This window comes from Bos indicus x Bos taurus, chromosome 21 (assembly GCF_003369695.1).
Source record: "Bos indicus x Bos taurus breed Angus x Brahman F1 hybrid chromosome 21, Bos_hybrid_MaternalHap_v2.0, whole genome shotgun sequence".
NCBI lineage: Eukaryota > Metazoa > Chordata > Mammalia > Artiodactyla > Bovidae > Bos > Bos indicus x Bos taurus.
In genome coordinates, this window is record NC_040096.1 from 24,035,436 (window position 1) to 24,054,398 (window position 18,963).

Below are 18,963 nucleotides of genomic sequence, written 5' to 3' on the forward strand. Positions count from 1 at the left end.
TCAGAGGTGGGGAATCTGAAGGGTACAGAGGGGAGAGACTGATCTCACATCAGTTTCCGGCAGTTCCAAAGAGTCCAGTTTTCCTGACTCCCAGGACAGGACTTTTCCTCTATGCCACGCTTCATCAGTGGATTGCACAGAAGATGAATTGAATTTTTCCAGCACCAATGAACAGCCATGATATTTCTGATCCTTTCCAAAATCCCTGAAATCTCATTCAGATTGCCTATACTTCAGTGAAGGAGAAGTAAAAATGATGAATCTGGTAAAGAAGAAGAGAGGAGGAGGAAGAACCAGTGGGGACAAAGAGGCGACGGATCACTCTGTCCCGTAGAGCTGGTTGCAGCAGGGGGTAGGAGTACCGTGCAGCAGGGTGGAGTGGACGAGGTGCAATTCCTGAGGACTCCGGTACCTGAGCCCCTGCACTCGCACTGCTGGGGGCACAGGCTCCATCCTTGGTCGGGGAACTAAGATCCCAGGATGCTGAGTGACACAGCCAAAAGATCTAAAAATAAATAATTTTTTAAAATTGTATTCCTTGTTATTAATACAACATCATTGCCTCCAGTTGTGCTCTTTGGAATAAAACAAGCCTTTAAATACTTTTGAAAACTAGCTATCACATCTCCCGCAACACTTCTGTTTCCAGAAAGCTTCTTAAATTTTTTTTTAAATTTATTTTTGGCAGCACTTGGATCTTGGTTGCTGTGCACAGGCTTTCTCTAGTTTCAGCAAGTGTGTGTCTACTCTCCAGTTGTGGTTCACAGGCTTCTCACTGTTGTGGCTTCTCTTGTTGCCGAGCATAGGCTCTAGGCACCTAGTCTTCGGCAGTTTCGGCCCACAGGCTCTAGGCACGCGGGCTCCGTAGTGGTGGTGCATGGGCTTGGATGCTCCGTGGCATGTGGGATCTTCCTGGACCAAGGATCAAACACGTGTCCCCTGTGCTGGCAGGCAGATTCTTATCCACTGTGCCACCAGGAAGTCCCCTCTAAAAACTTCTATTCCCTCTGTGCTCCATATATAAATTTAACAAAGTACTACATTTAGGTCAAAAAATAAGCTGCCCACACTGGTGCAATTTCAGGCAGTCATTTGTGTGAAAAAGGTCTACGGTGTGTGGTTGACAACAGGTTTCCTACAAGCTAACAGTCTGAGGTAGCTGCGAGTTCAGCCTTAGGTTTCCTTCATGAAGCCTGGGAACCAGTTCATAAAGTAAAAGGTGCCAGCGACAGTCACCTGTATGTGAAGGACAAACCGGAGTCCAGCCAGAAATGGCAAGAGAGGATGTCCGTGAACCACGTTCTACAGTCATGAAGCATGAGGAGCCAGAATACGGTCTGAAGTCTGGCTTAGTCACCAGAGCAGTCGGCCTGTGGAGGCAGCAGCAGACCAGCAAGTGGGGGGAAAACCTGGGCACCCCCCTTCCATCGGGGCCAGAGCCTCTCTGGCATGGGGCCATCTGTCAAGGGCATGGGATGGGGAGACAGCGAGGAGGCTGCAGGTAAAAGGGTCAGCCGGCAGGAAAGGGGAAACGGTGTTGACAGTCGCTGGGACGCAGGTTTGTAGGGGAGATGGCAAAGCCAAGTGAGGGCTTGTCCAGGGAATTGTACTACAGACGCCCTTTGGCTGTATGTTAAGTATTCAAATGATCGATTTCTTCAAAGCGGGAGAAAGAAAAGTGGATAATCATATAATAATTTTGCCCTGAAGAGCTAAACTTTGTTTTCTTTAGTAACTCTTATACTGCTTTACATATGCCAGGGTATATCTGCCTAATTCTTCAAGCACATGGCATAAAAATAAATATGGCAGTGAAGTCTTTTTTTTTTTTTTAAGCAGGCAGCTCTCTCACTTGCTGCTTTGGTTAAGTTCATCTCTTTATTTTGCAGCGGGTAGGGGTGAGGGGAGTGAAAGTGAAAAGTGTTAGTCGCTCAGCTGTGTCCGACTCTTTGTGACCCAATGGACTGTAGCCCGCCAAGCTCCTCTGTCAATGGGATTCTCCAGGCAAGAATACTGGAGTGGGTTGCCATGCCCTTCTCCAGGGGAATCTTCCCAACCCAGGGACTGAACCTGGGTCTCCTGCATTGCAGGCAGATTCTTTCCCTGCTGAGCCACCAGGGAAGCCCATTTTGGCAGGGGAGGCGGGGAATACCTGACTGCTCCGGATGTGGTGTCACAGCAGCACTCAGGGCACCTTCCACTATTCCTTACCCCGGTCCTGGCCCTCCTGTGCCTGCCCGCCTGGGTGTGTGACTCCACTGCTCCACTGATCACAGCAGAAGCCAGCCGGGGAGAACAGGATTGGCAACAAATTGCACCCACCCGGCCCAAACCTAATGGAAGGAGCTGAAAGAAATGGAATGACAAAGGTTCAAAGGATGGGCCAGCAAAATGCATTCTGCGGCTCTGAAGCACTGAATTTTTAGCCATTCTGAATATTACTGCTGGGTTTACAACAGGCCCTTGTGTTCTCTGTTTGTGAGCCGGGTCAGCTGGTAGCTGGCTGGCTGCATTTCTCTGGGCGCTTCTGAAGGCGACAGCAACAGAATTCCCTAAAAAGTGCAGAGCAGTGGGAAGTCGCCCAGAACACTGTCAGCTTATCTTAGGAGTCTAAGACCGAACAGTACTTATTATTACTGAAGGGCTCACCTTTCTGGGAGGGTGGGGGTGGGGGCACTCCAGGACCTCAGAGGTGAAGAGAGATGTGAGGCAGCTAGAACAGGTGCTCAGCAAAGCGATACACTCTTTTAACAGCTATCATTATAATCGGTGCTCGTCATTACTTTTAATCGAAATGTTTCGTCTTTGACACTGTTAGGGAAGTCATCATCATAGACATCTCAGAAAGCACTGACTGCTACACTACTATGCCAAGACCCGCAGCTGAGACATCCAGGATTCTCAACGGTAAATACTCCTGGTACCCACAGGAACGGGTTTCCCAGGTGGCTCAGTGAGTGGTAACGAATCTATCTGGCTGCCAAGCAGAAGACATGGAGAAGACATGGAGTTCTCAGTAATGGGGTGTGAGTGTGTGTGTGATGGGGTGTGTGTGTGTGTGTGTGTGTGTGTGTGTACACACCCTTTCCACCACTCTGAATTAGAACATTAGGTCACCTATTTTCAATGATAAAAATTAAAATTACACCTCTACTCCACAGGTAAGCCAACATAACAACCCAGATGGGTTTAATATATGCATGCATTTTTTTGCTTGCATATGCAATACATACTATACAAAAATGGGGTGTTTTATCAGGAGAAAGGGCAAGACTATCAACTTTTCTCTGTGTGGCACTGCTTTGCTTAATTCACTATATTGCTTAGCCCCCTAAATAAAAAGAGAAGAAATGAACTAAAAATATATAATTTAATTTTTAATGATGCTTGGATATAACAATCAGTTAGCAAAACTCCTGCAAATTTAACAACTAGCTCTTGTAAGCTGTTTGCCTTTTCTGTGTCCTACAGGGCTTACCCTAGATTTTCTAAACCTGAACTTTCTAGAAATGACTTTTCGGAGCTTCCAGTTTGCATGAGTTCCTGTAGAAACCATCTGTAACCCTCAGGGTCCTTGAATCTTTGATGACTAAGGCTCACTCTGCTCTTACTTGCAAGTCTCCCCTGAACCGACTGCTAAGGATGACGCGCACCAATGCCAGTAACGCAGGCGCTTGCTTAGGTAATCTTTCCAGCACCACCCCCGCGGCCTCACTGAAACCATAGCCTCGAGTGACTTTAGTTAATGTCTAGAGCTACACTGATTGTCATTTCCCTGAACTTGAAACAGAGATCACCATACCACTTTGGATGTTCTATTTCACCTTCTTACATAAGCTATTTTTGACCTATTTTTAAGAGTGACATCATACATGTTCGCTATTATACGTCACCTTTCAAAGAAAGTTAGCAGGGGGATGATAAGGACCGGAGCTACTGTAGTGCTCTTCTACAGAGGCGGCATGTGCAGGTAAGCAAAGGAACAAATGCTGTGACATGTATTTGGAGTTCAAGTTTAGTTTTTTTAATAGTGAGAAAAAATATTGTGAAATGGGTATCACTTCCACTAAGGCTATTTGGATAAGACAAAATGCAAATGTTTTAAATCAAGGGATTACCTATATCCTATAGTTGCAAATTTAATTTCTACTTTGTTCCAAAAGTGACTTAAATTGTATGTTATTTATGTATTTATTTTGTGAATTTATTATTAAAAAATTTTTTTTTTTTTTTTACTTTACAGTATTGTATTGGTTTTGCCATACATCAACATGCATCCACCATGGGTGTACACGTGTGTTCCCCATCCTGAAGCCCCCTCTCACCTCCCTCCCCATACTATCCCTCTGGGTCATCCCAGTGCACCAGCCTCAAGTTTCCTGTTGGTGAGAACTTTTTGAGTAACTTTTTACTACTAATTTCAAGTTTTAGTTTATTTTACAGCAGCTTGTGCAGTTTCTATTAGGAGGGCTTCACTAAAATTTTGGGCTTCCCAGGTGGCACTAGTGGTAAAGAACCTTCCTGCCAAAGCAGGAGACTTAAGAGACAAGGGTTTGATTTCTGGTTTGGGAAGATCCCCTGGAGAAGGGAATGGCAACCCACTCACTCCAGTATTCTTGCCTGGAGAATCCCCATGGACAGAGGAGGTTACAGTCCACGGGGTCTCAAAGAGTCTGACATGACTGAAGCGACTTAACATACACAGCATTAAGATTTACTTGTGACCTAGAATCTAATTTTAAAATTTGATTTCTACACAGAACACAATGTTTCATGTATACCTAGTCAATCCACTTTACATTCTAATGGGGGAAACAGATGAGCCCAGAAGGTTCCAGAAGTCATGAATCACATTTTCCTCCCTCTCAGAGTTCTGGAAACAGAAAGAGAAGCTTGATGCTAATTTCATTTTCTTCTCTTTATTTTTTAAGTGGGTGTTCTGCTTTAAGCTACCTGGATTTTCTGTAATATTTTCTTTATTCTTGAAATTCAGATTTTTGTCTGACATAGTTCTAGGAGTCTTCTTTTTCCCACAACCATGCCTATTACTAAGGGTGTCTTTTCACTACAAGGACTCAAGTCCACAGAAAACTTTGTATTATTTCTTTCGAGCACAGACACACATACACATTAGTATACACTATTTATACTGAATTGTGTTTATTTTCCACGTTTTCAATCTTTTCATTGAGGATTTCAACCTTTTTACTTTTTGGTTCTACTAGAATTTTTTTAGCTTTCTTCTCATTCACTGATTCAGGTTTCTTTAGTATTGAATCTGCTCCTCATTGCTTTGTTTTAAAATTCTACGGCCATGTTTTTAATTTCCAGTAATTTTTTCCTTGTCTCAGATCCTTTATTTTTGGTGACTGCTGGCTCTAGTTTTATCAATGTAGTAGTTTGCTAATCTTACTTGGATAGTTCATTTTTCTAAGTGTTTTCTTGGTCAAACAGTCCTATCCACTCCTGACGGTCAAACTGGTCTTTTTCTTTTGAATTGTCTTCTATTTCTCTATATCCATTGGCATCTTCTACATTCACTCCAAGAGAGGAAGTGACCATGTTAGTTTTCTGAGTGATGGACTGTAATAGATAGCACACATTTTCTTCTAATCTACAGTCTTCACAAAATGAGGAGGGAAGAGTTTAGAGTTATTGGAAATTTCTTTGCCATCTTGGTGACGAGATCATCTCTATGGTGTAACAAAGGGCCAGCAAGCAGAATCAGGGAAGAGGGTTTACTTCTGTCTCAAATAGTGTCATTCTCATGCCTCGAGTAAAATAAGCAATAATACTGATTTAACAGGGGTATACAGGATATATGTGTGTGTGCGAGCATGCACAAATTACCTTTAATGTCTGTGGAACATTTTAAAAACAGACTCTATGTCAAAACTGAAACCTCACTGAAGTCCTCACAATATATTCTGTACAGCTATTATTTTAGGCTCTGATCTTTCATGACTTTTTCCATCCTAGTTTACATGCTCATGTGATTAAAAAAAAAAAGAAGGATTATATACCATGAAAATTATTAAAACTGTATTCCCTTCACCTTAAGTACTTAAGGAAAAGTGACAGTTTTCTTTGCCCCTCTTTTCTCCTTGGCTGCATCCACAGCTTTCCCTAAGCATATGACTTATTATCTACATCTCAGTAAATTATATATATTTGTTATAAAAAAGAAGAATAACAACAGAAGAACTGAGCTGCTAATTTCTAAGATTACTCCAAGCAATAACGTTTTCTTTTACAGAAAAGAAAGTTTAAAGTTTCATTGTTCAAATGTAGCCTATCTGGAACACCTGGAAATAATTTCAAAGTTTTCAAAGTCACTATTCTAATAGATACTACTTCCAACCTTACCATTACTGGCCTTTGAAATATAGAAGCTGAAAGCTGACTGGACAGATCAAATACTGTAGATAAAAGCATTGTGAAATGCATACAGTGCTATAAAAACGTAAGGTGGTGGTATTAAAAATGGATTTGAACATGAAACCCCAAACTCATTCATTTCAGTGATTGCCTTAAATCTTGGAACAAAGGCAGAAAATCGTGAGACTAATCCAGACCCAGTTCTGCATCTCCCTGGGATCATTTCAGGCCGGTCAACTCTAATCAAATTACACTCTACCCGCCAGGATTAGAAACAAACTGAGAGGTTTTGGTCCAGTGCCATGGTTTTTCACTCAAAGCCATCATGCTCACTTTATTGGGGGACGTCTGGAAATTTTGCGATCAAATCTGAAAGTAACTTTTCAAGAACTGTGTGTGGTTGTTCTGACAAAGAAGAGCTTTATACTCGTGGTCAAATTAACATCTCTGGCTGTAACTAAGTAGCTGGTGAGAAAATAATCATGATGACAGTGGACAGGAGATACAAAACCTAAAAAACCTCAGACTTTTAACACACGCATGCTAACTGAATAAAATTTACGGTGCCACTCTCATCCAACCAGAAATATATGGCCAAGATACAGTCAAGAACATGGAAGAAAAGGACTGCTCAAGATTCAACTAATGGGATTTTTTTTTTAACAACATCTGAAAAGGCAAAGAAAGTTAGGCACACTGCATCTTAAAGTAACAAATACGGTAAGAAAGATCAGGTGCAGGAATGTACAGGACCTAGTGAAATAATTCAAATATAAACAGATGTACCATTTGGTCCTTCTAGAATTATTCATAAATAATTATTAGCAACCATGGTGCTGACTAAACAAAGTGCTTCATGTTTAACCAAGTGCTTTAATAAACATTACCTTATTAGGGTTTCCCAACAGCATAGTGAGGAAGCCCCCACGTGAACTGTCAGGGGGTTAACAATGGTAATGAACTTGAAATGTGTCAAAGCAGACTATGCACTCATAGTGCAGTGCCTCTTAGCACTGTGAGCGAGTGCCCAATGCACAAGTGCTGAACTGCACTAAACTAATAAAATGTTCACTAACAATTTTATAAGACAGATGAAAGATGCAAAATCACATGCGTGCCTGTGCACTGTGTAAAGAAAACCTTCGGAAGGACACATGCTGGTTTGTTTTCAACAATTATATCAGAGAAGAGGCTGCAGAGAGGAAACTACTAATTTTTGACATTTCTATTCTGCCTGGATTTTTTATAGACATGTATTACTTTTGAAACCCAAATGAATGAAATCAAAATAAAACGTACCAGCTAAATTTGCCAACAAAGAAAGGGTGTAATTCTGAAGACAGAAAACAAATCGTGTGTCTGTGTGTGTGTGTATATATTTTTAAATAAACATACCCTAGGATTATGCTATGGTTTGTGAAATTATTGGAACTTAAGAACTGAATAGTGAACTTCATGATCAAATACACTTGCTAGAGGGAAAACACACAGATTCACCCGTATTTATTGTGCATTAACCGTCATATGGTAAGCAGCTACCTACCAACTTAGGACTCAGAGATTTCTATTTGCACTCAATTTACCCAGAGCCTTCCTTATTTATACCCAGTTAGATCACTTCCAGCTTTGCAGATGAGCAACCCTCACACCCTGAATATAAATTCAAAGACTGCTATACTTTCTAAATATCAAGCTTTTAGTCACGAACTCTACAGCATTATTACATGTAAGCTCAGTTAAGCTGTCTACATTCTTCCTAAATTTGGAGGCAGGCACTTAGCTAGAGTAAAATTTGGCAAAGCCTTTAAAAAGGCTAATTTTTTCCTAGTGTTGTAAACTGCCTATTATGATAAAGTACAAGGCATATTTTGCAACTCAAATTCTAAAAAAGGGCATTCTTCCCTCTTCTGGCTCATATGTGATTAACTGTTACTAAACACACCTAGCTTTCAAATCAAGAAGCCAAACTTATTCCTTAGAAATACATGTGGTTTGACCAATGGGATATGCTCACAAAAATCTCTTTTGTGAACCTGCACGGCTCCCCAACTCCCATCCCACTTGGTCTCTCCCATCTAACCTGGTTCCCGCATCCCCACCCCGACCCTGTCACCTCCTAACCCTACACATAGTGCTGTCGCCGACACTGCTGGGGCCACAGTGGCTGAACCAAGCCGCTCTCTGTCTTGACCCTGAAAAACTCCTCTGCCTTTGCAGTTAGCAGGAGTGTAACCTTCTAGGAAGAAAGTGAAAGTATTAGTTGCTCAGTGGTGTCCGACTCTTTTCGACCCTACGGACTGCAGCCCGCAAGGCTGGGATTTCCCAGGCAAGAATACTGGAGTGGGTTGCCATTTCCTTCTCCAGGGGATTTTCCTGATCCAGGGATGGAACCTGGGTTTCCTGCATTACAGGTGGATTCTTTATCATCTGAGCCATGAGGGAAGCCCTGTAATCTTCCAGAAAGGACTTTAAAAAGTTTACTGAAAACTTCCTTGAGAGTCTCCAGGAAATAGAACAAGACAAATGGGATCTCTTCGACAACTAAGTGTGGGCAGTGGTACTGTGGGACTGACTGGATCCTCAGCCCCAGCCCTTACCTGAAGGACGCTATTCCCAGACAAGACTAAAACTCATCCTTCCTCTGTCAGGCCAAAGGGTCTCCTAAGACTCATTCCACAAGTATTTCTTGAGCACTTACTCAGTTCAAAGCATACTCCTGGGTACTGTCAGAGACTCAAGGACCAGGGGCCATCCTGAAAGAGTTTACAGTCTAAGTCTAAGTCTTACTTATGTGGTGGGACACATAATGTTTCAGTGTTGACTCTTAAATTCAAAGAGTGCTTTGACAAACATAGAGGCCAGCCATTAACAGAATTAAAAATATAATAGGAAATGCCTTCTAAAACATTAGAGGATCTAAAAACAGGAAACTGTAATAAAATACACACTACAGAATCATTAAAATCAAGCATAAAACAAAACAATTAAGGACAAAGCATATCAGTCATAACTAGAGTGACAACAGAATTCGTTACCCAAGCTAGCATTTTCAAAAGTGAAAGGGGGTGCTATTAGTAACATCTCCAAGACAACAGGCATAAGCCAGGATGTCTGTCTGAGCAAGCCAGGCAGTGAGGTTTCGCTACTTACAAAAAAAGCTGCCTTACTAGAAAGGAAAATGGAGTTAATTGGTTCAAATGATCATCTTCCTTTCAGAATGTGAAAACCAATGAGGCATACTGAAAAAAATGGAAAACAAAATCAGATCCACAAAAAATATTCTTTCTATAATTTTTGCAAAGAACAAACCTCCAGACTTGTTACATTTTAAAATAAATTTAAATTTGGTCATAATACTGTGAGTTTGGGAAATATTTTTATATTATTTAAAGTCAGTATATCCAAATCATCTATATCAGCAAGCTAACACCCTCTGCTTGTTCAGGCTTTTTATTTTTTAAAGACAACTCCGTATTTTAACATAGGTTTAACATACTGGGTTCAGTTATAAACTTGTCTAACCTCATAAAGGGAAATCCTTCCAAATTTATTATGAAAAAGATCTTTGAATATATTAGATTTATGTAGAAAATTAAGACTTTTATGGGCCAAACAAATCCAGGAAACACTCAAAGGTACTCAAAATATGAAGATCTTTTGAAAGTCCTGAGAAGACTGATGTTACATTACTCACAATGAGATCCTATAGCCATGAGATCTCAGGCGTGAACAGCCCTAAGGTATCTCGCATCTGGCAGATTAATATACCTGCACACGTAAGACAGACGGCCACACTTATGTCACGACACCCAGCCTAGATGTCTGCTCCAAGATCTACACCTGTAAATTAATGCAGGTCCTTGGGAGAAAGTAATTCCTGGTGAGCACACTGACCATCAGGAACAACAAAGCAGCAGCCCAGGAGCCCATGATGTGGCCATGGGCTAGAAGTTCAAGTTCTCAGTACTCTGGTCTTCCATTCCCCATTCCTGATCTGTAGTCCCACAATTTCCCATATGTAATCTAAAAGCCAAAATGCCAACATCCTGGTGAATAACTGTAATAATATCTCCTAGAACTTCCACAGACTTTCTTTTCCTCCTGCTCAAAATTCTATTTCATCTCTGTGCTCAGAAGGTCCAACTGGGAGGGGAGCACACAGCCACCTGTCTATTCACTTTCACTTACAAGTGTCCCAGTGAAGAGCACTCAGTGTGCAACAGGACTGGGCTCAACACCACAGACGCCCAAAGAAGGGTGATCCTTGGCCCAGAAGCTCAGAAACACCATCTGAAAACACAAATGGTGGAATGGAAGAAATGCTTTAACGTTTAACATATTAAAAGAGGTGTAAGGAACTGGAAGCGAGGAGCCAGATGTCTCTGCCTGGAGCAGCTGGGGAGGCTTCAGGGAAGGTGCCAGTGAGCCGGGTCTAGATTCCAAGTTGATCAGGTAATAAAGGGAAAAGGAACATGTGAGGAGAAGAAACAGCAGGTGCTGAAACACAGGGTGATAAAAATCCTGATCTATTCACTGTTGGTGGGAATGTAACTGGTGTAGCCACTATGAAAAACAGTATGGATGCTCCTCAAAAAGTTAAAAATAGCATGTATATATGTATGATCCAGCAATTCCCACTTCTGGGTATACATCCAAAAGAAATGAAAACAGGCTATTGAAGAGAAGCCTGCACTCCCATGTTTATGGCAGCATTATTCACAGCAGCCAAGATATGGAAACAATCTAAGTGTCTGTCAACAGATGAATGGATAGAGAAGTTGCCGCGCGTGCACACACACACACACACACACACACATTATTCAGCCATGAGTAGGAGGAAATCTTGCCTTTTGCAGTAATATGAATGAACCTTAGAATGAACCTTAAAGAGTATTACAGTTAGATAAATCAGAGGAAGACAAACACGGTATGATATCACAAATACATGGAATAGAAAAAGCCAAACTCAGAGAAACAGAGAACAGAATGGTAAGCAGGGGAAACTGCGAAGGTGGTGTTTAAAGGTACAAACTTGCAAGCGGCAGGTAGTCAGTCCTGGGATCTAAACCACAGCATGGTGATTACAGACAGCAGGACGGCACAATACACTTCAAAGTTACCAAGTGACTAGATCTTAATTGTTCCCACCACAAAAAAGATACACAGAAAAGAACCCCCATGTGAACGCAGGAGACAAAAGATGCGGGTTCTATCCCTGGGTCGGGAAGACCCCCTGGAGAAGGGCATGGCAACCCACTCCCATATTCTTGCCTGGAGAATCCCATGGACAGAGGAACCTGGCGGGGTACAGTCCATAGGGTCACAAAGAGTCGGACATGACTGAAGCAACTTAACACAACGACAACAACAAAAAAGACAGTAATCGTGTGACATGATGGGGGGTGAGCTAACACTACTGTGGCAATCATACTGCAGTACACAAATGTATCAAATCCATGTGCTTTGTACACCTGCAATACAAACACTGTTCAATGTCAACTGCATCTGAAAAGAAAAATTTTTAAAGTTCTGATGGACTCAGGAGTGGTGAGAACTAAAGCCCAGGGTTGAGGTGGGGGAAGCAGACAGGGAAGGGTCCATGAGGCATGGACACAGAGCAAGGCTAGGCTCCCAGGCGTGTGACAGCAGCAGTGAGGAGGAACAAGAGGAAACGATTCTCCTTGAGGAGGGGAAGGGGGATCTCACCACTTCACCTGTGTGGTCTCTCTTTTCCAAACTGGGCGCAACTGCCAGTCTCACTGTTCAGCTTCTCTCTCCCCGCTTCTGAGAGGAGCCGAGCTATTTCTCCTCCTCTCCTTCCCAACAGTTTTCTTCCTCCTTATAAAAGGAGAGACCTGAATTCTAGTTTTAACTCTCCCTTCACAAGCTTACTGAAGACCCAATCTTGCCCTGAATCTCGAGCTCCCTGTTTCCCTTTTTACAGGAAGAAGGGACCGGACTACACGAACCATGAAATTCAAGGACACCGTGAGCCGAATGCCCAAAATCATTATAGCATGTTTTCGTTTTAACACTCACAGGAAGTGAGGAGACCCTGTAACAGAAGTATTCTGAACAATCTCAGCTACCCTGCCTGTGTCTAGGACACAGCATCCGCCTCCTATAAAGGACGGCTGAGATGGTGTAAAAAAGCCACCGCACTCTCGGTCTTCTCATGTGCAAACTGAAGATAATACATTTACCACTCGAACTTGCTGTGAGACTTAAGCGAGAAACTTATATGAAACTGAGTCACTGGACACCTGGCATGCAATAGGTGCGAAGTCAATGTTGGTGAAATTTAGTTTGATATATTACCTTTCAAGTACATTTCTGTAAGTGACATCTCTATGAGTAGCAGTTAACAAAAGATACGCAAACATAATGACAATGATTAAGTAGACTATTTAGAAAACAAAATGTCACAATTCTCATTTTAGAAAAATTGAAGGCTTGTGGTACTGAAGAAAAACAACCATTATACAAGAAATCTCACTGCCACTTCTGTAAAGAACTAAAAGAAAAGGTCCCACTCATTACCCTACTCCCACCCCCGGGGGACAGGGGCTTTGCCTTTGATTTTCAAAGCATATCTGATTTCTTCCAGCCATCACAGAGTCAAATAAGATGGATTTAGATACAGCAGTGAAGGAATAATAACTCTTACTTCAATTTTGCACTTGAACCAATAGACCCAAACCCTTTGAAATATGATCATCAATGCAATTACATGCTGAACTGCTGTAAATTAACAAACAGTCATCTGGGAAACATAAAGCAAAACTGGTGACAATGTGCTTCTAATTGCACAGTAGAAGAAGGGAGATCAGGATATTAGTGCTATTTTATATGCTGCTTCACTGTCCACTGACCGGCATAGATTTTCATAATAATGTTTTTTTCAACTAGAAACAACCCAAGGAGTCATAACTCAGTTTCCAAGGTGAAGAGGAGACCGAAGGGGAAAAAAAAAACATGCAACCGAAACAATCCCTTTAGTATTTGGAAGAGAGTGGGGAGTGGCAGGAGAAAGAAAGAAAGGGCCAAAATAAATTTAAATGACTGCTTGGAAATCAATCTTTGGGTTTACACAAGGAGCTAAACTGAGTTCAATTTCCTTATCTTAATGATTCAGACATCTCAACCTCTGATAATAAAAAAAAAAAATGCCTGCCTTCATGTCTATAAGACTCTGACCTGGGCAAGAGAGGGCAGTTCACAGCGCCTGCATAGAATCCTATTTGTATTGACAAACTCAGTCTAGCAAAGCACAGAACCTACTCAGCACTCAGATGCCCTTCACCTGACTGCTTCACACTCTTTATACAGACATAGAGGCTACAGATTTTACATGGGGGGTCTGGTGTGGTGCACAGGCTCACTCACACGTTCAACACACAGAAACCTCAGTCTTTGTTCCTCTGTTCGCTGATGTGGTGAAAATCCGTGGGAAAGGCTGCCCCCTGGTGGTCACCTAGGTGAAGCGCCACCCTTCAGGAGGAGGAATAACTGGATAGCTGATCACATGGCCCTCCACCATCCTAGGATGGCTTCAGAGAGCAGACTTAGTCCACTTCGCCCCTGCCCAGAAATCTAGGCTGGTATAAAGGATGATCTTCCCCTGCGCTTTCAGTGAAACTGGCAACGCTGCTGAGTTGGTTCAAGTCCAAGAAAACCATTCTGCACCTCGATTAAGGCACATGCACCTTATATATACAATCCTTGTATATACAATCAGGATGAGAACCGCTTTTTGAAAGCTCCTGGTAGTTAGAGAAGATGTTTAGAGGGAGGGAGTTCCTATCTGTCAAGTGGCCTCTGGAACTCTGGTTTTCTGAATGTCATCCAGAGAAATCCACAGATGGGTGGGAGTCAGGGCAGAGAGGGTACTGAGAACAGCAAAGCAACTAAAAGAGGTAGGAAAGCCCAATTTAGGGGCAATTCAGAAGTTCCTGGAAAACCAGTAAGAGAGAAGGAAAGGCTTATCGTAAGAGATCATCTGACCCAAGGTTATTTTCTATGGATGTGCCTTCAGGTCTGGAAGTTCCCACAAAAGTGGTCAACCTGCCAGAGGTCTCAGCTGGCATTACTGAGTGCCTTTTCTCATGTAAGAGGCTACCTTATTGGCTAGTTTGGGATCAAAGCTGTGAAGGGCTTAGAAATAATTTGGAAGATTAAATGTAAGCACTCAGCATGAGAAATCTAACCTACTGGATAATATGTTAATAGAACCAAAATATAGTGTGTATGAAATCCACGTATGTGAGAGAATGACAAGCCTATAAAATTAAGAAAATAAAGATTTGTCTCTTCAGAGCAAATGACAGTTCACTACATGTTTTAAAAAAAAAACAAAAAAACCAAACTCCATCTTATTTTTTTTTCTTTTAAGAGACTTGGGTTCCTAAGAAAGAAGGCTTATCAGAGATACTAATAGCCCATCCTCTCTTCCCTGAATCCCTAAACCTCCAAATCTCAAGTGAAATGTCGAAAGGCAAAAATTAGGGAAAGGCTATGTCAACTCAGGAAAAGGTTTCATCCAAATGCCAGAAAAGTGTGAAAAATGGAGCTAAATTAAAGGTCACCCAGGCATCCTAGAATTAATATATGCCACTCAGGGAGGAACTGGTCTCTCCACAGTTGAAAATAAGAGATTCTGGGCCTCATAAACACCTACAGTAATAAAGCCCTGGGCAGGCGTCTTCATTCCAGGCAAGACCCTGGCTGGGGCACAATCAGCCATTCTGGATGCCGGCCAGTGGACTTCGTTTGAGACAGCCAGACCCGGGGCCCACAGCAGAGGCACTTATTTGAAAATAGGAAGAACTTCTCCCCCAACAGACTGGTACTGGTACAATTTAACGGTTTAAAATGACTTGGTCATAATTAAGTTAGGAGGCCGGAACAACACAGAGCTGGGTTTAAGTCACAGCCCGTTCCTAAACTCCCCATCACTAGAAATGGCTTAACATGTTAAGGATGTCATCTCTTCCCAAATATATCAATTCACACATATAAAATTATTTCTTACTATAAGACATATGTATGTAGGAAAAAAACTTATGCATGGACAGAAGTTTGGAAAAATACACATTATATTGTATATTCTAAACACCTACAGTAATTACCCCTAGGACAGTAATTCACCTAGTTTTTTCAATATTTACTGAGCTTTACAGTAAAAGCAGGTGATCACAATTTACTTCCGTAAATAAATCAAATGTCTCAATATAGATATTTAATTTGCTGGGATGAAATAAAATGATTTCAAGTTCATATGGAAAAATAAATGTTCAAGAAGAGCCAGGGAAAAAAAGTATTAAAACAAAAATTGATAAAACCAGATTAAGAAAGAATTGACTAAAACCATCAAAACCAAACAATACAGACTGAGGATAGAAAACAAGAGCCTGGAATCAGACAAGTACAGCATTTGTAGAAATTTAACAGTGACAGAAGTGGTAGTGAAACTCGGGTTTGGGGGTAAGGTTTATTTGAGAAACTGAGGGCAGAACAGCTGTGCTGCTGGGGGGGGAAAAAAAAAAAAAAGCTGGAGTATTTGGCCAGTGGGTAATCTGGTCCATGCCAGAGCTTAGGTGGGCACACAGGGGCTATGTGACATGAAACAGTCCAAGAACAATATAAGAAAGAGTATAAATGCCAAAAGTATGTGAACAGGAGAAGAGAATTAAACAAAAAGAAAAGAGGAAAGTACCATGTGTGGTCCCTGAACACCACACATCTGGGAAGGCGATGCAGCACGTGGGGACAAACCAGTTCCCAGCTGCGGGGCCTGGGTTCTGCCTCATCACGGGAGCCCTCTTAGGGCGCTGGAGAGGGGCCTCGAAGGCTCCTGGCCTGGGTTCTGCCTCATCACGGGAGCCCTCTTAGGGCACTGGAAAGGGGCCTCGAAGGCTCCTAGGGGGGCAATTTTGGCCTTTACAAAGGCCAGGACAATGTTCTTCTCTTGCCTGGACCAAGGCACACAGAAAACCAAGAAAGACTCAGCTATCTCTGCTTCTCCAACACCAAAAAGCCTCTTGTAGCCCAGAATTTACCCTGTGAATCTCCCAGAACACCTGGGATACACGGAATGGAGGAAGAAGCAATTCATTTCAGTGTCTACATGAGCCAAAGGAAGAATCTCCAGTGATAACAACACCCGGCACTGGGGCCCCGGACCGCCTTATCACGTTAAAACATCACTCTCCTGATACACTTTTAAATGAGAAACGGCCAAACCAAGCAAGGAGTCTGCTCTCATCTATGAAATCACAGAGTATTTATGATGAAAAGCAAATGTGTTCACTTCTAAAGGAAAGTTTTCCACACTCTTGATTTTGTACTTGAGAACGTTTTAAACTCTGGAGAAATAAGTGATCAACACTAAGTAGCTCTGGCTGCTCATGTGTTCTTGCAGCTAAGCTCAGTGATCTTCCTATCTGATCAACTGAGTCATCCAACCAATATTCACTGAATGCAGTGCAGAGACTTATGAGGCCCAGTCGGTAAGGTATCTGCAGTCAGTGCCTTATGCCCAAATTAGAGCTTGTGTGAGGTATTAGGATAGTATAAGCTAAGTGTCCACCAATGACGGAGAAAAGGGCTTACTTCCCTAGGAAAAGGTGAACTGACCTTCCTTCCCATGCTAGAGAACTGGAAAAAGGACAAGTACTTTTGAAAAGATCACAATATATTTTATTCAAGGGCAGAACATAGCTGCTTTCAGCCCCTACTGCTCTTAATACTATTCTAGAGATCCAGCTAAGGATGTACCTTACAAATGACAGTTTAAGAAAATTAATATATTTCCTTTTAAGAAAACAAACTATTCTGCCTTTTTTGTGAAGTGCTTTATATTTAGTAATCACTATTATTTTCAAAATAACACTTCAGAAGAATATATACCCAATTTATAGTTAATACCTTCTTGAAAAGGGCTCCCCAAGTGGCTCAGAGGTAAAGAATCCACCTGCCAATGCAGGAGATGTGGGTTCAATCACTGGGTCGGGAAGATACCCTGGAGAAGTGAATGGCAATTTGGTTCAGCATTCTTGCTAGGAAATCTCATGGACAGAGGAGCCTGGCGGGTTATAGTCCATGGGCCTATAAAAGAGTTGGACATGACTGAGTGTGTACACACACACACAAAGACCTTCCTTCTTGTGGGGGAAAGAAAAAATTGAATGTGAACTCTGAATCTACCCCAAACAGCTCATGGCTTTGTTGAGACACATGACGTGGCCTTTCAGGGAAGAATATGGGATGATACCACTTCACTCTGTGTTCAAGCTGGCACACGTGTTTCTCAGGAGAACTTCTCTACCTACCCCAACTTGCAAGCCAGCGCCTCTGCCTCAGCCACTCCTCCTCCTCTAAAACACTTCTGGAGTCAGGCTCTTACCCAAATGCAATGGCGTTCTTGACATCAATGGTGGTAATTCTGAAGTTTCAAGGATTTACCCTTTCTGCCTTGCTTCTCCGGGAAACTAATTCCCTCTGCCATCTCTACTTCAAGCTCTCTCTTGAGGAAGTTACTGAAAGTTCTGATTCTCTGTTAACTCTGAATAATGAAGGATGAGAGGGAGAGTCAGAGAAATAGTTTTCAGTAGGAACCAAAGCTTCCCTGGTGGCTCAGTCAGTAAAGAATCTGCCTGCAATGCAGGAGGCCGGGGATCGATCCCTAGGTTGGGAAGATCCCCTAGAGAAGGAAATGGCAACCGACTCTAGTATTCTTCCCTGGAAAATCCCATGAACACAGGAGCCTGGCAGGCTACAGTTTATGGGGCTGCAGAGTCAGACAGGACTGAGCGACCTAAACCACCACAGAAGCCAAAGCATCTGATTTCTTTTCTACACACATTTTTTTGGAGGATTTTTTCAAACAGCCTTCACAAGAACAACAGAATGTTTATGGTGGCAAGACTGAATTTTTTCAATTAGATCAAAAGAGCTGCATTTATTAATAAATAAGCGACATGCTAAATTAGAAAAGTGTTCTTTAATCTTCATAATTATATGCTTCACTTATGATTTATTTTCTTAATATGTGTGACTATTGGCAGTCAATTAGCTAATGATAATGTTTCCCATGGAAATCAATGGTAAATAACCATGTTACTTAATTAACATTTTGCCTTTTGATATTTTTTTGTAACAAAATAAAGGGCATCCTCCTGCTGCTTTCCATTATCTTCATCTGCAAGATGAAATGAAGGATCAGAGGGGTTAAGGACCCTGCCCAAGGCTACAAAGCTGAAAAGTGGCTCAGCTGGAGTTTTAACCCAGAGGATCCTATTTCTATACTTCATATTTCTCCACTCAATAGCATAAATTCTATAAAATTACACCAATGGTGTCAAAGAAAGACATTAACACTGTCGTCTCTTCTGATCTTTAAAAAAAAATCAAATTAGATGATGTTTTAGGTATAAAAAAGGTAAAAAGAAAAATAAAACAGGTGTCTTGCTGTCACCTGTTCTTCAAAGTGGTTGTACCAATGTACAAATTACATTAAAAGGTTATAAAAGTTTCTAAGCCTCATCCCTACAACATAGGACATTGCCAGATTTTAAGAATTTCACC

At 41.8% G+C, this 18,963-nt stretch overlaps 1 protein-coding gene across 3 annotated transcripts in view; it reads right to left on the bottom strand.

Annotated features, from left to right (window-relative positions):
• EFL1 (elongation factor like GTPase 1) overlaps nucleotides 1–18,963 on the bottom strand; it is a 114,036-nt gene that overhangs the window by 44,790 nt on the left and 50,283 nt on the right. The gene's annotated exons all lie outside the window — the stretch shown is intronic.